Below are 27,422 nucleotides of genomic sequence, written 5' to 3'. Positions count from 1 at the left end.
GATTTCCAGCCTCCGTGACTTTTCGTTAATTCTCTTTCGATTGAATATCCGAGAATAATCGATACTTGCGGTTTTATAACGGTACAAAGCTGACCTGTCATTGGCTGAACAGTTGTAACCTGAGTCGTCATTGGCTGAAAGACCTGACCTTTAATGAGTAGGTGTACTTTAATGAGGTCCATTAAAGGTCTGCTACCAGGTGTATAATTACTACATTTCGGCATAGTCGAGCATAAAAAAAATAAAGACGTTACAAAGTTAATCAGTGATTTATAAGTGTTAAAAGTGTATATGGAACAATTTAAAAAAAAATCGTTACATATTTTTTCCCCCTCTTCTCGGAAGATATATTTTGCCGTGATAATTTTACTTTTCTGTAATAATTTTTCTCTTTAGCCGTAATTGTGGAGGGAAATCGGTAGTACTTACGAGAAATCGTGTATTGTAACTGTGTATTGTTAATATTGTATATACCACTGCCACCGGGTGCTTGCCCACTTGCAGTGTAAATAAATACATACAAATCCTCAATAGTTGGCGCCTCTGTCAACAACTTACAGCAACTTGTTATTTTCTTGAGGTGAGACGCACGCGCCTGATGGAGCCATGGCTGAACGAGCGCGGGCTGATGTTTTCTCGTCGCAGGTAGCTCAACTTTCACCGCAGCTCTCTCGCACGCTGCGGCAGCGGCTGCCAGTGTGCCGGCGCGCGTCGACAGCTGAGCATCGCCCGACATGAGAAGGAAGAAACCAAGGTGAGAGACGGTGCGGGGGAGTGTGTGACGTGAATACTGACAAGTGAACATCTTTGTGTGCCTGGACCACAGCGAGGAGCTACAGCAGCGTCTTCCCCACTGTAACCGTGAGAACGTAGTTGTTTCCTATCTTAGAGCCGCGTCTAATAATAATAATAATAATAATAATAATAATAATAATAATAATAATAATAATAATAATAAAACTCAATATCTGTTACTGCTATGAGAGCCCTTACAAGTCACTTACCAATAATGCGTATTCAATACCTCGTAAAGTAACACAGAAGCAGCAGATAATAAGTTATTGCCCCATAATAATAATAATAACTACTTACTTACTTACTGGCTTTTAAGGAACCCGGAGGTTCATTGCCGCCCTCACATAAGCCCGCCATTGGTCCCTATCCTGTGCAAGATTAATCCAGTCTCTATCATCATATCCCACCTCCCTCAAATCCATTTTAATATTATCCTCCCATCTACGTCTCGGCCTCCCTAAAGGTCTTTTTCCCTCCGGTCTCCCAACTAACACTCTATATGCATTTCTGAATTCGCCCATACGTGCTACATGCCCTGCCCATCTCAAACGTCTGGATTTAATGTTCCTAATTATATCAGGTGAAGAATACAATGCGTGCAGTTCTGTGTTGTGTAACTTTCTCCATTCTCCTGTAACTTCATCCCTCTTAGCCCCAAATATTTTCCTAAGTACCTTATTCTCAAACACCCTTAACCTATGTTCCTCTCTCAAAGTGAGAGTCCAAGTTTCACAACCATACAGAACAACCGGTAATATAACTGTTTTATAAATTCTAACTTTCAGATTTTTTGACAGCAGACTGGATGATAAAAGGTTCTCAACCGAATAATAACACGCATTTCCCATATTTATTCTGCGTTTAATTTCCTCCCGAGTGTCATTTATATTTGTTACTGTTGCTCCAAGATATTTGAATTTTTCCACCCCTTCGAAGGATAAATCTCCAATTTTTATAGTTCCATTTCATACAATATTCTGGTCACGAGACATAATCATATACTTTGTCTTTTCGGGATTTACTTCCAAACCGATCGCTTTACTTTGCTGCAAGTAAAATTTCCGTGTTTTCCCTAATCGTTTGTGTATTTTCTCCTAACATATTCACGTCAATAATAATAATAATAATAATAATAATAATAATAATAGCAGCGCCCGTGTTCCGAAGTGGGACACAAATCCTCGTAAATCAGGGGATCATGGCGCGCCCTTGAGCCTAATCACACGATTGTCGCCCCAGTTACGCAACCTGTGGGCAGCATGCGGGTTGCCTTTGTGTTTCTTGTTGTGGGTGGACGTTATATATAGGGCCTATATATATATTTTTTTTTTTTCATAACAAGTTAAGGACAACACGACATCCGCAACGGTAGGATTACCCCCCCCCCGCCCTAAGGTGCAACCCAGTAAATACCTTGTGTATTAGTCAGTAGGTTGTTATACCCTTGTTGCACGAAGCAGTCGTTTATGCGTGCTTGGAGGTGACAGTGAAATGGAGCTATGACAATTTTCGCGCTCGTGTGCTTGGACAGCAAATAAGGTAAGTAAACAACTTATGGTCTAACCTAACCTAACCTAACCTAACCTAACCTAGGGTGTTTACCTTACATGTGACTAGTGACTAGCCCAACAAGTTTCGGATTAACTCAAAGGTCCCGGTTCTATCCACAGCCTATCAATCCTGGAGAGCTCTGCCTACCTGTCCTGAGTTCCGATGTAAACCGGACCCTTGACAATTCACTTTGGACACTCATAGAATGACGTCAGCACGATCCGGCAGCGAGTGACGTCCGGTGAGAGGGAAGGCGCGCAGGATAGTCACGTGTCCGCGCTGCAATACCGGAGGTTCCTGGATTGTGTCTAGCTTAAAGTACATTAAGCTGATCAAGACAAACTGTTGCCTACTTTCTACACAAAATATTTACGTGATTTTCAGAGCAGCTTAAAGTTAGGCCTATATTAAGTGACAGCACCAAAATTTAAACGCACTTCAGCCTCGATAACATTCTTTTTTCCTTTTTCATTGGATCCAAATGCAGGAACACTTCACAATACAGTGGAACCCCGATTATCCGACACCCTATTAACCGATTGGCGGATTATCCGACTGTTTTTCGTTCACTCTTTTTTTACTACAAAAACATACGAAGTACTACTGTGCGTTATATTAGTACGCATTTTTCTCGCTAAAGAGTGTTATTACAAGCCTTCACACTTCCAGTCTAGTCTATTATTCGAGTTGCCGTGCTGTTCAACTTCTATATTAAATGTATTTCATGAGCGTCAAAAAAAACTTTTATGATAAGTATCCAAAAATCCATATAATTGAGTGATTTGGGGAAAGAGTATCTGTGGCTCATCTCGGATCAGAATACGTGATTGATGGTACAACTGTGCGCGATTTAGTAAAAATTAAGGACAAAGTGTATAGAGTATGTAATCTACAAAATGATACCTCTACTATTCTATCTTTCCGCTCTTAGCCATTACAAGGAGTTTCCTTGTCCCTTAAAAACACGCCCTTGACAACCGAACTTAAATTAGTGACCTTCTGATCCGCTACCTAACGTGTTAAACACAAGACTACGGAGGAAATTATGAAACTGTATGTATTATTCACTCAATTCAGGAAAATATTTTATGGTACCGGTACGGATTAACCGATTTTTTCGATTAATCGTTCAGTTCACCCCCCCCTCATTATCACGGATAATAGAGGTTCTACTGTACACACATTTTTCACCTTTCAGGAAAATATCATCTGAGAATATTACTATTCAAGAAATTTTTTAGTTATATTTCAATGTTAGAGTCCTTCAGTTCCTCCTTTTGCACCAAGTAAAAAATTGAATTCAATGACAACAGCAAGAGCTGAACAAAGGTAATGCATTTGAGAGAGGTGGGATATGATGGTAGAGACTGGGTTAATCTTGCTCAGAATAGAGATCGATGGCGGGCTTATGTGAGGGCGGCAATGAACCTCCGGGTTCTTTAAAAGCCTTTGTAAGTAAGTAATACTGGCACAGAGAAATAAAACTAACACTACCGGTATTTTGGTTTCATTTAAACGAATTCTTTACCTGAAACCGGGACATTGGCTCGTTCCGAAGTTGGTATGAAAGTAAATACATAATATGTCCATCACCGTTCTTCGTAGTTGGCCTTGCCTGCTCGACCGCTTGGTTGCTCTGGAGCCAGCCAGACGTGTTCTGTCGTACGAAGCACACGGTTTTTGGCAATTCAGTCTATTCAACTGTGTGAAATGGTACTTGTTCAGACATATATTTGTCCGATTGTCTTCCTACCAGTCTTGTAGGTTTTCATTCAGGACCACCGCAGAGCTTCCTAATACTTCGTAATTTAGAATTTAATTCAGCGCCGTCAATTCAGTTTTTACTTGAAGGGGAACGGATTTTTTTAGGAAAGACCCTATAGAGCAGATATATCGCGTGACGTACTCTGAAATGAACTATTTTCCATACCGTTAACTGGGGTAAACTTCACAGCTGAGGTAGACCTAAACTTCACCATAAAAAAGGATTTAAACAATGATATCACATATTACTACTACTACTTACTGGCTTTTAAGGAACCCGGAGGTTCATTGCCGCCCTCACATAAGCCCGCCATTGGTCCCTATCCTGAGCAAGATTAATCCAGTCTCTATCATCATATCCCACCTCCCTCAAATCCATTTTAATATTATCTTCCCATCTACTTCTCCGCCTCCCCAAAGGTCTTTTTCCCTCCGGCCTCCCAACTAACACTCTACATGCATTTCTGGATTCGCCCATACGTGCTACATGGCCTGCCCATCTCAAACGTCTGGATTTTGTGTTCCTAATTATGTCAGGAGAAGTATACAATGCGTGCAGCTCTACGTTGTGTAACTTTCTCCATTCTCCTGTAACTTCATCCCTCTTAGCCCCAAATATTTTCCTAAGAACCTTATTCTCAAACACCCTTAATCTCTGTTCCTCTCTCAAAGTGAGAGTCCAAGCTTCACAACCATATAGAACAACCAGTAATATAACTGTTTTATAAATTCTAACTTTCAGATTTTTTGACAGAAGACTAAGTGACAAAAGCTTCTCAACCGAATAATAACAGGCATTTCCCATATTTATTCTGTGTCTAATTTCCTCCCGAGTGTCATTTATATTTGTTACTGTTGCTCCAAGATATTTGAATTTTTCCACCCCTTCGAACGATAAATCTCCAATTTTTATAGTTCCATTTCGTACAATATTCTGGTTACGAGACATAATCATATACTTTGTCTTCTGGGATTTCCTTTCAAACCTATCGCTTTACTTGTTTCAACTAGAATTTCCGCCTTTTCCCTAATCGTTTGTGGATTTTCTCCTAACATATTCACGTCATCCGCATAGACAAGAAGCTGATGTAACCCGTTCAATTCCAAACCCTGCCTGTTATCCAGAACTTTCCTAATGGCATATTCTAGATCGAAGTTAAAAAGTAAAGGTGATAGTGCGTCTCCCTGCTTTAGCCTGCGGTGAATTGGAAAAGCATCAGATAGAAACTGACCTATACGGACTCTGCTGTAAGTTTCACTAAGACACATTTTAATTAATCGAACTAGTTTCTTGGGAACACCAAATTCAATAAGAATATCATATAAAACTTCTCTCTTAACCGAGTCATACGCCTTTTTGAAATCTATGAATAACTGATGTACTGTACCTTTATACTCCCATTTTTTCTCCATTATCTGTCGAATACAAAATATCTGATCAATAGTCGATCTATTACGCCTAAAACCACACTGATGATCGCCAATAATTTCATCTACATATGAAGTTAATCTTCTCAAAAGGATATTCGACAAAATTTTGTACGACGTCAACAAAAGTGATATTCCTCGAAAGTTACTACAGTTGTCTTGATATCAGAAACACAACTATATTTGAAGTTTTTTTTTTTTTCATTTCTTAAGAAATGTTTATTACTCCAAGTCACATATAGAGCTGATAAGGTTTATTTATTTATTTATTGTTTTATGGTCAAGTTTACCCCACATTACAGTATGTACAGATACGGAAATAAAATTTGAAGCTCCCTTATTGCATAACTTTCGCTTAGAACACAGAGCGCATGTGCAGTAAACAAGAGCCCCTATATATATATATATATGCTACTTGTGGACAGTCGTGTGAAACTGATGCCTACATAGAGGTGGACTCCCATCAAGACTCGCTCCAAGTCTTATCTGTAGGCCTACCACACACAGACCTAGTTTTATTTTTTTATCCTACTTATATATTACGTAATTTGTATGCAGTTGCTGTTAATATGACATAAGTGAGAACAAATGAACACACACAGTTTTACTGATAAATAAACTTTAACGTCAATAAAAAATGTACATATTATTGTTTACAATAGGTAACAGTAACGAATAACGCCTTGGTTTCATTTGAGCAAAGTCATTAACTAGCGCGTCTTTTATTTTTTAAGCGTTTATAAAAGTGGAATATTTTAATATTAAAAGTACAGTTGACAGTTTATTTTTAAGTAGTATTGCTGAATTATTATTTCTTTAAATTTTAAACTCTCTGGGGGGGGGATTGTCTCCTTCTTCCCATAAATTGCGTCTATGACTTAGTTGAAGCGCCTTTCACAAAAACAACCATAGTACAAAGATACATTTCTTTAATCAAGGAACGAAACTACACTAAGTTATCTATGCATATTTTTTAATTTAATTTAATTTAAGTTATGGTTTGGAGGATATTTTTTTAAATTAATCAGTAAGAAGGAACCATTAAACGGCGGTCACTTCACAAATGAAAAATAATATGGAAAAAGATATTATATTTTTCAATTTAAATAACTGGAAATCTATTTGTATTGATAGTCTGTTGTACACATACAGCAACAAAGAACGTACATGGTTTGTAAAGATTAGAGTTGTGGCTTTGTAGAATACTGGTCCGGTACTTTTGGTAGAATATGAAAACCTACTATCCTATGGTAGAAATAGTTGTGGAATTTGTAATATTAGAAAAGAAACTTGAATGCATGTATAAGAATGGAAACATGTTTTTTTTTTTTTTTTTTTTTTTTAAATAAAGCTTACAGAATCATATAACGTACGAAATACAGTGAAACCTCTCATTTACGGACATCGAAGGGCGTAACAATCTGTCCGCATCTGGGAGGTGTCCTTTATTGGGAGGGAGGCTCCCCAATCTAAAAGTAAATTTATAATATGCATTATGTATCCCTTCACGCTTTAAATGAAATGTATTACTGTAGTTTAATTCTAAATACAGTCTACTGCAGTAAATTCTTTGCAACTTTGAACTACAGTAGATAAGACCGAAAAAGGAAAATACAGTACAGTGCCATGCAATTTTATTCTAGGTCTACAGTTATGCAGTACTGTAATTTACAGTTTTCAACTTAACCTTTACGTTCGGGTGCCATGTCTCTCGAAACAGAACAACTGATTGAAGTGAAGAGAATAATCCTATTAACTCTATCATGTGTCGAATACAATTTCACGATCGCGGAAACCTTGGACTCATCAGACAGGTTAAATTGTATGACTCTGTTTATCCACCCGCTTGCAGCTAACAAGGGGTAGCCGGCTGGAGTAGTGGTAGCACACGAGACCCTTATGTTATGTTTCATGTTAAGGAATTTCTGTACAGTACTCAAAACTAAATTTCTCAATTTTTGTAACAAGTTAAGTCTTGAAATCCAAGTCCTGTCCGCAGTAAGGAGGTAAACCAAGCTTTAGGACTGTGAGACATCTGTCCGTGTCCGTGTCTGAGAGTGTCCGTAAACAAGAGTTGAATTTATCATTATTTCTATATTATTTCAGTTGGGACATAAAACTCTGTCCGTATATGAGGAGTGTCCGCATCTTGGGGGTGTCCGTAAGGAGAGGTTTCACTGTAATGCCTTTTTAGAATACTCAAGTAGGGGTTTCATCTGGTTGTAATTGGTATGAATGGTAATTTGGGAGTATGTGTAAGATATCAAATAGTATTTAGCTAATAGTTTCAGACGTGTGAAAACAATAGCAATCATGGACTTTTTTTTTTATATATTAGTGTTCCCTTATTGAAATAGATTTTCCTGGAATACGGTGTTTCTGGAACTCGTAAAAATCCGGAAGTTACCTCAGTGATCGTATATTAAGCGTTTCTATAGCAAAAAGCATATTATAGCTTAAATTACATGAATTACTCTTCAATTTCATTCAATAAGAAATTACCTAATAAATTAAGAAAATTGGGACCTATTTTATTTCTAATATATGTTAATGATCTGCTAAATATAAATTTAGAAAAATTTAATGGATCTATATATTCATATGCGGATGATACAGTAGTTATTTTCAGTGGTTTTTCTTGGCAGGAAGCATATAGAAATGCTAATATAGGTGCTAACATTGTTAAAACATGGCTTAATTCCAACTTCCTTTCTTTAAATATATCTAAATCAACTTTAGTTCCTTTTTCGTTAACAGCTGCCAGTGTTCAAAATTTAAAATTTAGCGATAAATATAGACTAATAATACACAGTGAAAATTGTTTAGATCCCAAAAGTTGTAAATGTCCACCTTTGAAAGAAGCCACGTATGTCAAATATCTGGGTATCATTATTGATCAGAATTTAAAATGGCCTCATCACATTACTTATCTTTGTAAGAGGCTTCGTAAAACAATTTATAAATTCGTTAATCTTCGATGCTACTTACCTATTAGAGTTCTACGAAATGTTTATTTGGCCATTATTCAGTCTATCATTCAATATGGTATAATTGTTTGGGGTGGAAGTACAAAAATTAATCTTAGTCCGTTAAATTTACTACAAAAACGAATAATTAAAATTTGTTTGAAGAAACGTTTCGATTATCCAACTAAATTAATTTATTCTGAATTTAATGTATTTAATATTGAACAAATTTATAAGTATACGCTGTTAAAATTTTATCATAAAAATCGTAATAAGTTTGTATTACAGACACACAATTATGACACAAGACGAAATATTAATTCAACATTAGTAGAACCTAAATGTCTCACATCTGCTGGTCTAAAGCATAGCATAAATTTTGGCCCTCGGTTGTACAATGCTTTAACTAAATTACACCCAGAACTTCTAACATGTAACCCACTAACATATAACAAGAAAATTAGAAACGTGTTAATATCTTCAATTTGATTACATAAATTTATAGCCTATGTGTATGAATTAATCAACCTATATTATATTTGTATTCTATAATTTTGAAATATATATTAGTCCTACTTTTCACGTGCGATATTATTCTTCTATAGTGTTAATATTATATTATATAATTCCATTGCCGCTGTAATTATATTTTAGTTCGTATTTTATTTTACTTATTTATTTATATTATTATTATTATTATTATTTTTTATTTTAATATTATATCTGAACTGCGACCAGCACGAGCGCTGCTCATTCGGTCTCAAATTTTGTTAATACTACTGTATCTTCTTTTTATATTGCTTGTATTATTTTATTTGTATTTCTCTTTGTTTTGTTTTGTAATTATATTTCTTTATTCTGTATATTTGAAATAAATAAATATATTATTAACTTAAAAAAAAACATACCAACGTTAAAGATTTAAATTGTTAGAAATTCTGCTTTGGGTCGTCTCAAAAGTAAGTTGGAATAACTGAAGTGTTCAGTCTGCACTGCATTATAGTAATCGATACGCAATATTTGCTTCTGGCTTCCTTCTTGTGTCTACAGTCCCCACACTTCAGCCTGGGACTCACAGGCCTGTAACATTCACATCATCTACCTCTATGCATTAGATTCAGACTACAATGCTATTTCCATAGTTGGACAATAATGTATTGCTAAGAAGAGTCCTGTTACAATTTGTATTTACTTAAGAGTAGGTGCTTGCCTATAGAAACACTTCATATGCGCTCACTTGTAGGTTCTAGACTTTTACGAATGAAAGTATGAAATAGCCGCTTTAAGGCCAAATTTCCAAGTTCGGGACAAGAATCAAACCCGGGATCTCATGATCTGTAGCCAGGAATGCTGACAGCTAGATCACAAAGCCGAATGTTACAGAATATTATGCTTATTAATAGTCATTTTTATGATGGATAGCATCGCCTGTTGTACATGCAACTAGCAGAACATTAGTGTATCTAAGGTTGTATAGTATTCTACAAATGCTGTTACGACAACTGCAGTTTTCTACACTATTTCTAGTAAAGCTTAATAATAATAATAATAATAATAATAATAATAATAATAATAATAATAATAATAATAACAATAATAATAATAATAATAATAATAATAATAATAATAATAATAATAATAATACTTACTTACAATTGGCTTTTAAGGAACCCGGAGGTTCATTGCCGCCCTCACATAAGCCCGCCAGCGGTCCCTATCCTGTGCAAGATTAATCCAGTCTCTATCATCATATCCCACCTCCCTCAAATCCATTTTAATACTATCCTCCCATCTACGTCTCGGCATCCCCAAAGGTCTTTTTCCCTCCGGCCTCCCAACTAACACTCTATATACATTTCTTGAGTCACCCATACGTGCTACATGTCCTGCCCATCTCAAACGTCTGGATTTAATGTTCCTAATTATGTCAGGTGAAGAATACAATGCGTGCAGCTCTACGTTGTTTAACTTTCTCCATTCTCCTGTAACTTCATCCTTCTTAGCCCCAAATATTTTCCTAAGAACATTATTCTCAAACACCCTTAATCTCTGTTCCTCTCTCAAAGTGAGAGTCCAAGTTTCACAACCATACAGAACAACCGGTAATATAACTGTTTCATAAATTCTAACTTTCAGATTTTTTGACAGAAGATTAGATGACAAAAGCTTCTCAACCGAATAATAACAGGCATTTCCCATATTTATTCTGCGTTTAATTTCCTCCCGAGTGTCATTTATATTTGTTACTGTTGCTCTAAGATATTTGAATATTTCCACTCCTTCGAACGATAAATCTCCAATTTTTATAGTTCCATTTCGTACAATATTCTGGTCACGAGACATAATCATATACTTTGTCTTTCGGGATTTACTTTCAAACCTATCGCTTTACTTGCTTCAACTAGAATTCCCGCGTTTTCCCTAATCGTTTGTGGATTTTCTCCTAACATATTCACGTCATCCGCATAGACAAGCAGCTGATGTAACCCGTTCAATTCCAAACCCTGCCTGTTATCCTGGACTTTCCTAATGGCATATTCTAAAGCGAAGTTAAAAAGTAAAGGTGATAGTGCATCTCCCTGCTTTAGCCCACAGTGAATTGGAAAAGCATCAGATAGAAACTGACCTATACGGACTCTGCTGTTCGTTTCACTGAGACACATTTTAAGTAATCGAACTAGTTTCTTGGGAATACCAAATTCAATAAGAATACCATATAATACTTCCCTCTTAACCGAGTCATATGCCTTTTTTTAATCTATGAATAACTGATGTACTGTATCATTATACTCCCATTTTTTCTCCAATATCTGTCGAATACAAAAAAAATCTGATCAATAGTTGATCTATTACGCCTAAAACCACACTGATGATCGCCAATAATTTCATCTACGTACGGAGTTAATCTTCTCAAAAGAATAGTGGACAAAATTTTGTACGACGTCAACAAAAGTGATATTCCTCGAAAGTTACCACAGTTGGTACTACATGCTCTGCCCATCTCAAACGTCTGGATTTAATGTTCCTAATTATCTCCTGGCTTAGTAGCCTCATAAATGGTGCCTTTTTGGTACCACTTGTGAGGTTCAGACCTGTCTTCGGGCAGTTAATTAAACAACTACAGAGCACGCATTATTGTTATTAGCAGCAGTAATATTTTCTTAACAGTTCTAAACCGCTGTTGTTGTTCGGAATCAACCAATCAATCAATCAATGACTGTGGTGCATCAAACCTCTGAATCTTCCTCAATCACAATTTTCCTCCAAGCTTCTGTATCTTTCGTCATGGTCCTATTTCCTATTTTTCGTTTCAGATCTCTTACATCTGAGTCCTCCCCTCCCATTTGGCATTTCTTCCCAAGTAACGTTTCTTTGTTCTCTTTCTCATCGGATGTCCTAACCAGCCCAGTCTTCTGTTGCTACAACATCTGGTTCCAGGCACAGGCGTCTATTCCCCTGTCTTATTCGGACCGGAAAGATATGATTATGTCTCGTGACCAGAATACTGTACGAAATGGAACTATAAAAATTGGAAATTTATCTTTCGAAGAGGTGGAAAAATTCAAATATCTTGGAACACTCGGGAGGAAATTAAACGCAGAATAAATATGAGAAATGCCTGTTATTATTCGGTTGAGAAGCTTTTGTCATCTAGTCTTCTGTCAAAAAATCTGAAAGTTAGAATTTATAAAACAGTTATATTACCGGTTGTTCTGTAAGGTTGTGAAACTTGGACTCTCACTCTGAGAGAGGAACATAGGTTAAGGGTGTTTGAGAATAAGGTGCTTAGGAAAATATTTGGGGCTAAGCGGAATGAAGTTACAGGAGAATGGAGAAAGTTACACAACGGAGAGCTGCACGCATTGTATTCTTCACCTGACATAATTAGGAATATTAAATCCAGACGTTTGAGATGGGCAGGACATGTAGCACGTATGGGCGAACCCAGAAATGCATATAGAGTGTTGGTTGGGAGGCTGGAGGGAAAAAGACCTTTGGGGAGGCCGAGACGTAGGTGGGGAGATAATATTAAAATGGATTTGAGGGAGGTGGGATATGATGATAGAGACTGGATTAATCTTGCTCAGGATAGGGACTAATGACGGGCATATGTGAGGGCGGCAATGAACCTCCGGGTTCCTTAAAAGCCAGTAAGTAAGTAAGTATGTAAGTAAGCTTAATCCAAATTGGCAGGGGAAACAGAACACGTGCTCCTCGGCGCCAGCTGCTCTGTGGTCAGCGCGCGTTGCGTCAGCTGGCATTTGCCTGACTAAATGTCGCTGTTTGGAGCATCCAGGAATAGAAAGCCCCTGGAGAGTCACGCTCCACATGCCACACAAAGGCTGCTGACTTTCCAGCGAGAGAAAAGAGACGATCGCATTCCGCACTCGTGTAGCACATTCAGCTGCGTCTGCTATTTTCGTCCACATCATTCTTCACGAGTTTTTTTTAGAGGTGCCACCTTTGTAACTTCAAATTCCCGGACAGACGTAAAGTCAAGCATTGCGAGCCTGGAAAGAACTTACCTCTGTGCGACACAGAAATAAAATATTGGCGGAAGCTAAGGCTGTTCAGCAGGCTGTGCTGCGATAGTTCATATAGGCCAAGGGTTCGCAAAAAGAAGAAGCGGGGCGGCCAGCGGAGATATATAAAGCAGGGGGAGAGGGAAATAGTGGTTACTTTACAACAAGTAATAATAATAATAATAATAATAATAATAATAATAATAATAATAATAATAATAATAATAATAACAAAATATTTGGAGCTAAGAGGGATGAAGTTACAGGAGAATGGAGAAAGTTACACAACACAGAACTGCACGCATTGTATTCTTCACCTGACATAATTAGGAACATTAAATCGAGACGTTTGAGATGGGCAGGGCATGTAGCACGTATGGGCGAATCCAGAAATGCATATAGAGTGTTAGTTGGGAGGCCGGAGGGAAAAAGACCTTTAGAGAGGCCGAGACGTACATGGGAAGATAATATTAAAATGGATTTGAGGGAGGTGGGATATGATGGTAGAGACTGGATTAATTTTGTTCAGGATAGGGACCAATGGCGGGCTTATGTGAGGGCGGCAATGAACCTCCGGGTTCTTTAAAAGCCAGTAAATAAGTACGTAAGTAATAATAACAATAATAATAATAATCATCTATACTAATAATAAATCTGTAAGCGAAATTTTTCTGGTAATTTTCGATTTTCCAAAAATATTTGGTCCTAACATATATAACTAACTATCCTGAAACCGAAAATCGCTTTTTTGAAATTTTTGTTTGTATGTCTGTCTGTCTGTCTGGATGTTTGTTACCTTTTCACGCGATAATGGCTGAACGGATTTCGATGAAAATTAGAATATAAATTAAGTTCGCTGTAACTTAGATTTTAGGCTATATGACATTCAAAATACGTTATTTAAAAGGGAGGTTATAAGGAGGCCTGAATTAAATAAATCTAAATATCTCGCTTATTATTGCTTTTTGTGAAAAATATTACATAACAAAGGTTTCTTTAAAAATCATTTCCGATAAGTTTTATTCTATGAAAGATTTTGATAGGACTGATATTTAATGAGATAAATGAGTTTTAAAATTAAAATAACTGCCATCTAAGGCGGTGTAATGAAATAAAAAAACAAATGACTTCGTCCATAAGGGGCCTTGGACAACAACAATCGAAAGCTATGAAACATGTTTCTGTGTTTGTATGTAGTAATATCGGAAGCTAAATTAACCGATTTGTATAATTAATTATTATTTCACCATTTGAAAGTGTAGTTTCTCTAGATGGACATAATGCTATAATGTTATTACTTACACTAACTTATGAGTGAATCGAGGACAGGTAATATTAAAATAGCTTTTTATGCACAGAAAACTTGATAGGCTATTCTGTATATTCGTTTCCTGTATTTCTTAAAATAATGTTTATGTAAGTTACATCCGTTATCAACACACTTTTATATAATATAATATAATATAATATAATATAATATAATATAATTTAAGTTATTTAAGTTATTTGAAGGGTTCAGAACCATAGTGGGCCAAGCGCCATTTACTGAATACGTAGACAACAAGGGTTAAAATTAAGTTATTACCATAATTCAATGGAAACCTATAGCAAGTAAAATAAAGTATACACATTAAATCTAAATGATGTCAATGTTCATTAAATTATGGTTGCATGTAATAAAAATTAAGAAACATGTTAAAGGAATTGTCATTGCACCAAATGAGTGTCTCTGGACCAAAATGATCGTATTTTAATTATTTGGATGCAATTTAAATTAAGTAACATATTAAACGATTTATCCTTCTATCAAACACGAATGTTCCCTGGATCAAATGTCCTATTTTAATTATGTAATTACTTTATATTTATTTCTAACGGGTGCAGCGGAGCGCACGGGTACGGCTAGTAGTAGTAGTAGTAGTAATAATAATAATAATAATAATAATAATAATAATAATAATAATAACAATAACAATAATGGTTTATTTAACCTGGCAGAGTTAAGGCCATACGACCTTCTCTAACACTCAACCAGGAGTAAAACTGCATATATAGTATGGGCCCTATATAGGGTGTTTAAGGGAATACCTTCCTCGAAATTCCAACCTTTAATAAGCAAGATTAATGTAGGCCTAATCAATTACTTGAGATTATTTTAAAATCCTAATGACTTAGCTATGTCTTAGAACTAGTTTTAAGCTGAAGAACTTGGATATTGTAACCACTGGGTGTAAATTACAACGAACAATGTAATTAATTTTGTTGACACAGATCGGATCATAATTTTAATACACGTCTCTGTAAATAGCCTACAGCAATGTATCTAGCTCTTGCTTTTCTACAAGGAAAACATGTCTCCAACGCTAAATTATTGCTCCAGTCTGAGTGCTATCTACTTTTTTGATGATTTTCGATAGGAAAGACGACGATTTTCGCTGTGAAGGAAGCAGCTCATTGTCAGCTGACGTTCGTTCGGCTATGAACTCCATACTGGACCCATAGCTACTCCGCGGGCAAAACCCAGACGGGTATTAATCCTATTCATTTACTACCATCTTCATCATCATCATCATCATCATCATCATCATCTTCTTCTTCTTCTTCTTCATCGTAATCCCACCACCATCTTCGCCTTCCTCATCTTCATTGCCAATATTACAGTGATCTTCGTTTTCATATTTTCCATCGTGTCATATTCTTCAAACTGATCCACACTTCAGACGCAAATGAAATTAAACACGAACACAAAGTGAGAAAGTAAGATGTAGGAGGAAGTGTCATATTCTTCAAACTGATCCAAACTTCAGACGCAAATGAAATTAAACACGAACACAAAGTGAGAAAGTAAGATGTAGGAGGAAGTGTCATATTCTTCAAACTGATCCAAACTTCAGACGCAAATGAAATTAAACACGAACACAAAGTGAGAAAGTAAGATGTAGGAGGAAGTGTCATATTCTTCAAACTGATCCAAACTTCAGACGCAAATGAAATTAAACACGAACACAAAGTGAGAAAGTAAGATGTAGGAGGAAGTGTCAAATTCTTCAAACTGATCCAAACTTCAGACGCAAATGAAATTAAACACGAACACAAAGTGAGAAAGTAAGCTGTAGGAGGAAGTGTCAAATTCTTCAAACTGATCCAAACTTCAGACGCAAATGAAATTAAACACGAACACAAAGTGAGAAAGTAAGATGTAGGAGGAAGTGTCATATTCTTCAAACTGATCCAAACTTCAGACGCAAATGAAATTAAACACGAACACAAAGTGAGAAAGTAAGCTGTAGGAGGAAGTGTCAAATTCTTCAAACTGATCCAAACTTCAGACGCAAATGAAATTAAACACGAACACAAAGTGAGAAAGTAAGATGTAGGAGGAAGTGGCGGTGAAGGGAGGGCTAAGGAAGAAGTCCGTCGCTGTCGCCTTCAACGCGTTTCTACTTTCCAGCGAGCGGAAGGGAAGGACGGACCGTTGCCTCGACCTCCTTTGTTACACGGCGATCACCTCGTCACGAGTTGAGGAAGGTCGCAGTGACGTAATCGGAAGTAGAGCCAGCCCAACAAGGACCAAGCGTGGGCAGGCAGGGTTCCCCAAATACTTCTGCTTCCTCACAGTGAGCTCACGTCGAACCCCCTCCCCCCAAACTAAGCACGCACATCTGCACATCATACGAACTATAATGATAACCCACTAATATCCAACATCCATAAATATTTGTTGATGATATGACGTTGTTAGCAGAAGAAGGGATATGCTACTGGACCTAATGACACAACTATGAGCAGTATGGAAAGAAGATAAATGCAAACAAGACGAAGACCATGGTCATAGGAAGAAATATACAGAAGGTAAACTTGCGAATTCTAAATGAGGGAGTACAACAAGTGGACAGCTTCAAGTACTTGGGGTGTACTACAGGGACATCATTTTATTTTTACTAACATTTTTAATATTAACCTGGCTATACCTTTGGATTAATGATTGAGACCCGAAAACACCGTTTGTTAACTCCTTCCACGACTGGAGTTCGATGGTACTGGCGTAAAATACAAACAAATCACTTTACTAGATATAGGCGGGAAGAAAAGTAGTTCATGCATTTACGTAAACTAGGAAATATCGCGATTTTGAGTTTGATAATTTTCATTAGGTTTTGTTTAATCAAAATACAGTACAGTATTAACAATGAGTGTTTTTACTCACGAACTGAGTTATCCATGCGGACGTATTCATTATGCAGCGTATATTATACTGTCTACAGCACATTAGCGTACAATATAGAGAATGAAGTTAAATTGAAAAATAATCATAATATGGATATTTAAACACATTTTTGAAAATGGTGGCCGTTCATTTCGATACAGGCTTCAGATCTTTTGTGCCCATTATCGCACTACAGACTATTGCATCTAATTCCAATTACCAGTTTCGTCCTTTATACTTAGTAATTCATGTTGAAATAATTTTGTACCTACTGTATAAAAGAGTACCTTACGTACTGTAAATTCAGTCTTCACTTCTGCCCGACCCGAACAGAAAAAATTACTCAGACATGCTATCTACTGTCCGTCCAAGTGGTTATGTCGCAGGATCGTAGAAAGGGGGGGGGGATCACGTGATAGTTAATTACTTAACGAGGCCCTTTTATTTAAGTTATTTTAAACAGTTGCATAATATTACGTAGACGTCCAATTAATTTCTAACAGAAATTAATGTTTTCAGAAAAGAGCTAAGAAAGCTCAGGCACTAGTCTTTACAGTGGAGCGAGCAGAAGCAGGTGGGGGAAATCGGGATGCGACGTAGGGAAATGGACGACAGTACCTATGCTAAAATATGATTCAATATTGGAAGTTTTCGTCACTGGAAAACGCGAACATATTTCTGAAACGTACTATACTCACTAACTCAGTACTGCGGCCTTGGTTCTGTGTGGAGGACGGTTGGAACTTCGTTAGTAGAAGAGGTGGGAGTGAAGTACATTAAAAAACTCAGGTACAATAAAAGTTGAAGTAAAAATAAAATTATGTCCCCGTATAAGCAGTAACATGAGCTGCTGTCAGGAAGTCAAAAGGAGGATAGCAATGGCAAAGGAAGCTTTTAATAGAAAAAGAGCATCTTCTGCGGAAAGAAACTAAGGAAGATACTAGTGAAGTACTTTGTGTGAAGTGTGGCATTGTACAGGGTAGAAACATTAATATTACAACGAAGTGAAGAGAAGCGAATAGAAGCATTTGAAATGTGGACATGGAGAAGAATGGAGCATGTGAAATGGACAGACAGAATAAGAAATGAAGCTGTGTTGGAAAGAGTGGGTAAAGAAAGAATGATGCTGAAACTGATCAGGAAGAGGAAAAGGAATTCTCTGGGTCACTGGCTGAGAAGAAACTGCCTACTGAAAGATGCACTGGAAGGAATGGTGAACGAGAGAAGACTTCGTGACAGAAGAAAATATCAGATGATAGACAAAGATACATGGATCGCATGTGTAGACAAAGAGGACGTCGGGAAAGAGGGAAAATTGGAGAATGCTGGGTTTGCACAACACTATGAATGAAGTGATCAGAGGACTAGGTATAATTTTGTTTCGTTACTACAGTGACATCAAAAACCTTTGTGCGAGATCGTGCGTATTTGCTTGGTTTCCGCACAAAACCAATCCGCGGAAAGTCTAAAATTCCACATTCAGTATTCCCAACCTAACACACATAACAATTTCCCTCTTCTTATCGCTTAAGCGTCATATTGATTTTACTGCTTTAGGCTTTTAACATATTATTTTTAGAGACGTTCAATACAGTAATAATTATAAATTGGAAACTTACCACTGCAATTTCACCTAAATTGCGCTGTTAATTATTGTTTTTAAATATTTGCAAAAATTAAGTAAACTCTACAACTCCACTAAAGTTACTGCATTTGTGATGCAAGTAATATTAAGGAAGCCGTGAAAAAATCAACAAGATTCCAGACTCATCATAGACTGGGGAAAGAAAAGACAGACATATATCACGGCCTGCTGGATTATAGTAAACACGGAAAACATTTTAAAGCAACAATGTTGAAGATAGATATTTTTGTTCTGCAAATTTGCCGTCATTGAACAGAAACCAAGATGGAGATTTCATTGCAACTAATTAGAAATTCCTCTTTCAGGTATGTAATAAACGATCTTCGCACAAAATAATGTACGATACACGAGCGGTATGTTTTCCTTCAATTCTCGGAAATTAAAAAAGTTCAACTACGTTTCGCTTTTTCAAACTTTTCCTCGAACATGAAAACTTCAACATACCGCTCCTGTAACGTATATTACTATTTCCTTACATTTGTATTGTACCTTCTTTTTCGACTATACCATGCAGGTTTTGTTTAATGATAAGTTTTAGTTCCCATGGTAATATTTTACATAGTATTTGATGTCACTTTGTCATCGGATCCGCGCATGTTTTAAGTACTAGCAGTTCCGAAAATTCCACCTCTGTTTGCTAACATACCTCATCATCGTCCTTCACGGCCTGGTTTCCCATTTTATTCGTGGTTGTTCGATGTCCATATTTCTTACTGACTGATACTGCGATTGGGATTCATTCTTTCAATGTGTGTTATGGTGAAGTCATGTACAGGGTGTACGAATACCATGGAATATAAATAAATACAAGCGTGCATTACAATGCAATATTCATCTGAAGTCTGATTAGTGTAATATGTAGCTAGTCAACGATGTCTGCAATGGAGGGGGAAAGGAATTGGCAACCCTACCCCATTATCTTTTGGCCTAATTGCCTCATGAGTGAAACCTTGTTGGTGTCATTTTTGGGATCCAGACCTACTTTAGGATAGTTGACTAAAGAACAAACAACAATTGTAACAGTAATACTTCTTCAATATATTTGAAATCTGTTTCTGTGGACATGTGCAGAGGACTTTATAAATTATTCCTGTCATGTCGTTGTATCTGCTCTCAATGTCTTTATATTGTAGGCTCGTGTTGATAATGACCTTTTGTGTCCAAAACATTTTGTAAATTCGTTTCTTCTCTTTGTTGACTTGTTTCGCATTTTCATTCCATGTTTTAATAGGTTTGCATGCTAGACTTTCCTCACTTCAGCTGCTTTTGGAATATAATCCTTAACTAGTGGCTTGTGCAGCAAATGCTGCTGCAAACTAAGTTCGTTAGACGTTCAAATAAAAAATTTTCAGATTTATTTTCAATGAAGAATACTTGACATTTTGATAGTTATTTGCTTCCATAATAATGAAACATAGTCCCTCTGAATGTATTTTTTTAGGCCAAATACTTTTTCTTGAACCTATCCAACTTCAGTTTTTGACTTTCAACGCGAAAACGCAAGTATCAATGTCAGGACGATAGCAGTAGCTATTTCAGGTCATTGTGGATTGTAAGCAAAAGTTAAAAAAATGTCAGGTTTGCTAAGCTTTCGAACAATAGCATTTTCGTATAGCTGCTGCATGTAGAACTTGAAATGTAGAGCGTAAAATCATTTTATCCTACTAAGAGATCATGCTGAAATGATCTGGAGACTACAAAATTTTCTAGGCCTCTTATTTTATCAGTAAGTAATACCTTTTTATCCTTTCTTAGGAACTGTAATTTTTGCGCTCTCTCGAGCCAATACTGAAGGCATATATCAATATCTACACTACACCGCCATTAAGTATATGAATAAGACCCAACCCCACTGGGTTAATAAGTATAAAAATATTTGATTTTTAATAACAACATTATTATCTTACTTAAGTTTTGTAGTTATATATAGCAGCCACTCAGTAAATTATAGAAATGAAGATCTAAATTAAGATATTCTCTACATTTACTTACATAACCTCAAAACGTTTCACTTTCATGTCATCAATATAGCATCAATATTATGTACAATTAATGAAAAATAGATGCATCATGATATTAACTATAATAATATTTAATTTCTAATGGTAATAATGTCATCAAACCACCTCAGGTTTCGTAGATTTGAATATCCAATACACAGCTGTACTCAGAAAATTATACACTGCAGAATCAGTTTTTAATAACAAATTGAATTGAGCTCTAAATATGTCGGCAATCCTGCAGGTCATGGCCTTCGTGTAATAGCCTATTGTTTATTGTAGTGTGTGTTTTGTTCTGAAATTCAATCAAGTCGGCCGTGATTCAATAAAATTAGTTCTCAAAACTGACAACAGATGGATTTTGGAAAATAGGAAAATTATGTAGGAAAATTGACATTTCACTGAAAACTACTATTTTTCCGAAAAACTTTGGATGCCAGGCATGAAAATTAGGGGTCACTCATTGAAATCCGTTCAGCCGTTTTCCCGTAATTTCCATTACCAGTTTAAATTACATATATATATATATATATATATATATATATATATATATATATATATATATAGATAGATAGATAGATAGATAGATAGATGTTTAACGCGATTTCTGAAACGCTACTGTCACAATATTAAGTTTGAAATTTATATTTCAATTTGTGTTCATCTCAGTGATCTGATACTGTAGGTCCATCTTCAGAAAATGAATCTATAATTTATTTTCAGTTTTTGCCGTTGTCTTCGCTTCACTTCGGAACAGATAGTGGTCACTGTCAATTTCGCAGCCATCGCCTTAACTCAGTCTGCTGGCGCGTTTGCCCGCTGGCCCAGAGCTGCGATCGGGCCTGGGTTCGATTCCTGCTTAGGCTTATTACCTGATTGTTTTTTTTTTCATAAGCGTTTAGTAATAAAATGATTACTATGCCAAAGAACGTCACTTGGGCACATTTGGAAAAATATTAGATGTAACATAGATTTTTAGTAGGTTATTTTACGACGATTTATCAACATGTTAGGTTATTTAGCGTCTGATTGAGATGAAGGTGATAATGTCGGTGAAATGAGTCCGAAAGTTACCCAGCATTTGCTGATATTGGGTTGAGGGAAAACTCCTGAAAAAAACCTCAACCAGGTAACTTGCCCCGACCGGGAATCGAATCCGGGCCACCTGATTTTGCGGGCAGACGCACTAACCGTTACTCCAGAGGTGTGGACGGGTTCTATGATAGGAATGTTGGGTGATGATGATAATATCGATATTCAAATTCTTCAGCGCTTGGAAACGACTATACTGTAGGTTCCATGCTGAGCGTATTGTATACCGAAATCTAGAATGACCGAATACTTTGTGGGGTTTGTTATGCTTGGCTACCCCAAACAACAGAGCAGGCGAACCTTACAGGTCTGTAAAGTCTGTGTGATGTATCTTGTCTCACCGTGAAAAGAGAGAGAAAGGAGATATGTCTTACTTCGTCTATATTGTTATGGTGATGGGGGAGTGGAGCGATGCTGTTCATCTATCCAGTGGCGGAAGGGACCAGTTGTTCATTCTGTAGCGCAAAATAAAATTACAAAATGTCTGTGTAGTTCCGTCACTGAGCTTGTCTTTCAAGAAACTGAGTTCCGGCAGCCTGTACGATAACAATGTTTTGAAAGGAATCCTGAAAATTTATAACGCTCCTATAATCTCCACCCTCAGTTGAAGGGACTTGGTTTTATTGCTACTGAGACAAGATAAACCTTACCAGGTATAGCGCTCCTAGCCTGAGGATAGAAATCAGGGGCGTATTTTGCGGGCTACCGGCGGTAGCCCAAGGAAATTACAAAAGAAAAAGTTTATAATATAACATAATATAGTAATTTTGTATTATTAGTTTTACCATAGTAATTAAAATTGAAGTAATTGTTAGATATATTTTGTGTAATAATAGGGTCAGCGGTAGCCCAAACCCTTTAACCAGTATACGCTACTGAGAAATACAACGTACGAAAAGTAGCCTACAACAATCTCGTTTAGATCAGCATGAAATAGTGAACTCACATATACCGTACTAATAATAATAATAATAATAATAATAATAATAATAATAATAATAATGATAATAATAATAACAATAATAATGATAATAATAATGATAATAATAATAATGATAATAATAATAATAATAATAATAATAATAATAATAATAATAATGTTAGTGAAAATAAATCTTGGTGTGAAATTTTAAATAAACATTTGATTCCTAATTCTTGAAGAAGAACAATACTAGCTGTCTTCAGACTAGTAACAGTACATGACTGTTTGGCTGCGCATCTCTTAGAACTGGAATTTGCAAATCATCAAATGTGCTCTTTGCAGAGGAGAAGATTCAACTATGAACTGTTGCGAATACTAAACTGCAAAGTTGCAAACATTTCGTGACATCACAGACGTTTACTGGCATATTAGAAAACAAATGGAGAACATCCAATGTTCCGTGCATTTGATTGATTAGCAATTTGTGCATTGTAAAGCAAAGAAAATGATCTTCCAACACCTGCTCTGCGCTTGGCATGAAAGCAGCCAAATCGGTTATCGGATCCGATTGCCTCATACCAAGTATCAATTGTTCTCTAAATCAGGTCGCTCGAGATGGCAGCACCTTGCTGCAGGTCATGGTCAATCGGCAACAATTCGTCAACAACCGACACTGGCCTACAAACAAGACGTCAGACGCATAACAGCGGCCTTGGCTCGCCACGGCCTGAGCGCCCGACCATTTGTGCTTCCACATCATCCCTGGTTACTGGGTGTCACATCCTGCATATGAAATACGTACCGGTGCCGTCCATCGTTCAGACCAATTATTTGTAATGTCTGGGCAACAAAATACTCAGGCACATATTGAGGGGGAATCACCTCCTTCAGTTAAAATGTCCCTGAACTCTATCGGTCTTACTAATAAAAACTCTATATAGAGACGTTTAACTGTCTTATACTTATACAATGAGTATCTCGTTTATAAGTCGTGTGTAAATTCCTTACCAATAATCACTACATACGTCGTGTATAACAGTATAACTGTTACACAGCTACGTCATAGTTTCGTCATTACTTCGTTACGAAAGATAATAGAATATCTGAGGTTCTCTATTGCATCCGGTAGAGCGCTCTAGTGTGGCGTGTTAAGTATCGATAGTACAACTGGCTGTGATCGATTATCATACTATATTTTGGTCAAAGAGTACAAGCTAGAGTAATATTATTCTAATTATTCTGTGCTCTTTGGTTTGTTCTTCTTTGGTTACTAGGCAACCATCATCATAAAATGACAGTCGATACGAACAGCTGTTAGAGGGGCGGCCATTTTTTCTCTATATACAACGCTTAAACAAGGAGTTTCGTGTATATAACTACTGTAAAGCAATTCCCATTGTATAGTTACAGATTGTTTATACATCCATCGCTTATGCATGCTTTATTAGTAAAGTTTTCTCTCTCAACTCTGCATAAGTCTAGTATAAAAACTATACACGGTTTATTAGTAAGACTGTATAAGATTATTATACTTGCTTACTTACTTACTTACTTACTGGCTTTTAAGGAACCCGGAGGTTCATTGCCGCCCTCACATAAGCCCGCCATTGGTCCCTATCCTGAGCAAGATTAATCTAGTCTCTATCATCATATCCTACCTCCCTCAAATCCATTTTAATATTAACATCCCATCCACGTCTCGGCCTCCCCAAAGGTCTTTTGCCCTCCGGCCTCCCAACTAACACTCTATATGCATTTCTGGATTCGCCCATACGTGCTACATGCCCTGCCCATCTCAAACGTCTGGATTTAATGTTCCTAATTACGTCAGGTGAAGAATACAATGCGTGCAGTTCTGTGTTGTGTAACTTTCTCCATTCTCCTGTAACTTCATCCCTCTCAGCCCCAAATATTTTCCTAAGAATCTTACTCTCAAAGACCCTTAATCTCTGTTCCTCTCTCAAAGTGAGGGTCCGAGTTTGACAACCATACAGAACAACCGGTAATATAACTGTTTTATAAATTCTAACTTTCAGATTTTTTGACAGAAGACTAGATGACAAAAGCTTCTCAACCGAATAATAACAGGCATTTCCAATATTTATTCTGCATTTAATTTCCTCCCGAGTGTCATTTATATTTGTTACTGTTCCTCCAAGATATTTGAATTTTTCCACCTCTTCGAAGGATAAATCTCCAATTTTTATAGTTCCATTTCGTACTATATTCTGGTCACGAGACATAATCATATACTTAGTCTTTTCGGGATTTACTTTGAACCCTATCGCTTTACTTGCTTCAACTAGAATTTTCGCGTTTCCCCTAATCGTTTGTGGATTTTCTCCTAACATATTCACGTCATCCGCATAGACAAGAAGCTGATGTAACCCGTTCAACTCCAAACCCTGTCTATTATCCTGAACTTTCCTAATGGCATATTCTAGAGCAAAGTTAAAAAGTAAAGGTGATAGTGCATCTCCTTGCTTTAGCCCGCAGTGAATTGGAAAAGCATCCGACAGAGACTGGTCTATACGGACTCTGCTGTAAGTTTCGCTGAGACACATTTTAATTAATCGAACTAGTTTCTTGGGAATACCAAATTCAATAAGAATATCATATAAAACTTCTCTCTTAACCGAGTCATACGCCTTTTTGAAATCTATGAATAACTGTTTACTGTATCCTTATACTCCCATTTTTTCTCCAATATCTATCGAATACAAAAAATCTTATCAATAGTCGATCTATTACGTCTAAAACCACACTGATGATCCTCAATAATTTCATCTACATATGGAGTTAATCTTCTCAAAAGGATATTCGACAAAATTTTGTACGACGTCAACAAAAGTGATATTCCTCGAAAGTTACCGCAATTAGTATTGTCCCCCTTCTTAAAAATAGGTACGATTATGGACTCCTTCCATTGTTCTGGTACAATTTCCTTTTCCCAAATTGCATGTACAAGTTTATAAATTTCGCTAGATAATGCCCTTCCACCCTCTTGTATTAATTCTGCTGGAATTTGATCAATACCTGGAGATTTCAATGCTAAAGTAGGACGGGAGGATATTTTTAAACCAACAATTGGAAAAGAGAGCCTACACGTAAGTAGTAATGACAATGGAGTTAGGTTAGTCAACTTTGCCACAACAAAAAATGTAACTGTCAAGAGTACAACATTCCCCCATAAGGATAAGATTATTATAAGTTTAGTGAAATAAATACATGAACAAAGAGGCCTACACATATAAGAAATAGACTAAAAGCTAAACGAATGCATTCACAAACAAATGGAAATTGTAAATACAACACTGACATCTAGACAGCTGGAATCTTAGAAACTCTAAATACTGCATTGCACTTTTAAGATTACACAGGGTTGCGAAATTAAATCTTGGTTCAAGGCTTTTAATATCGAAGGTTGATTTTAATTAATTATTGACTTCTGTTGAAGAATCTGAAGTCAGATTTTGCCTAGCACGTATGAAAACACTGTATAATGTGAAGAATTGCCATATTTATAGCTCCATTCATGCAATACTAACAGTTTTAAATACATAAATCAAGTAATCTTTGAAAATGTCTACACAGTAAACAAAATCAAACAGCACCATCTTATTCAACTCATTCCAAGTCTGATGCAGACACTTCATTTTTCAATACCGCTTCCTCTTCATCTGAAGTTCTGTCTTCGAGATTGTATTCTATGTTGCAGCTCCACATTGTCTCTTTTCGTAGACCAACAGTAGTCAACCATCACCACTTCATCCCAACTGTCTTGATAACGCTTTTCTATTTCTTTCATGTCTTGATGAACCCTTTCTCCGTGTTCTTCGCTGTAATCTCCAAGACAACCAGGAAGAAGTCAAGATGGCTATGAAGGAAATGGATTTTAATGCTCATATTGCATTCAAAATTTTTCGTAGCTACCAACATATTTTCTACAATGTTTTTGAAATCTGGGTGTTTCCTATTACCCAAGAAACTGTCAACCACATTCTTAAAAATCCTGTCCAAACCAGTCGTTCTTCACGGGTCATTAAATTTTCAAAGTATTCATCTTTCATCAAACTTTTTATGTCGGGTCTCAGAAATATACATTCTTTAAATTTAGCCTCAGAGAGAAAGGAAAATTTAGAACTTAGTATTTAAAGAATCACCATCTTTGCGCAATGTTGTCACAAACTGTTTCATTATCCTCAGTCTGATGCGAAGAGGCGTGTGTCGCAGTTCACCAGACATTCTCTAATAATTTTTTTATTATCATACTAGCCGTACCCGTGCGCTCCGCTGCACCTGTTAGAAATAAATATAAAGTAATTACATAATTAAAATATGACGTTTGATCCAGGGAACAACTTTTACAACAGTGCAACATAATCTGCTTAGCTCATTACCCAATTTTTTTTGCCTTGTATTTATTGCATATATATTTTATGTATTTTAACACGATTCAATTGAGCATAGTTAAAATTTGAATTATAAAACAATGGATTGCTAAGCTAACGTACTATTACTGCATACTA

At 36.5% G+C, this 27,422-nt stretch overlaps 1 protein-coding gene across 3 annotated transcripts in view; it reads left to right on the top strand.

Annotated features, from left to right (window-relative positions):
* Positions 1-605: 605 nt before the first annotated feature.
* mol (dual oxidase maturation factor 1 mol) overlaps positions 606-27,422 on the top strand; it is a 101,266-nt gene continuing 74,449 nt past the window's right edge. For 2 of the 3 annotated variants that reach the window (XM_069827272.1, XM_069827269.1), the window contains exon 1: positions 606-754. The gene's annotated coding sequence lies outside the window, so the exon portion shown is untranslated. Of the gene's footprint in view, positions 755-2,214; positions 2,335-27,422 lie in introns of those variants that run through there. The other variant, XM_069827271.1, reaches the window with a different exon arrangement.

The sequence above is a fragment of the Periplaneta americana genome, chromosome 6 (genome assembly GCF_040183065.1).
Source record: "Periplaneta americana isolate PAMFEO1 chromosome 6, P.americana_PAMFEO1_priV1, whole genome shotgun sequence".
Taxonomy (NCBI): Eukaryota; Metazoa; Arthropoda; class Insecta; order Blattodea; family Blattidae; genus Periplaneta; species Periplaneta americana.
Note: the sequence above shows the minus strand (reverse complement) of the source record. Positions and strands in the feature narration are given on the sequence as shown.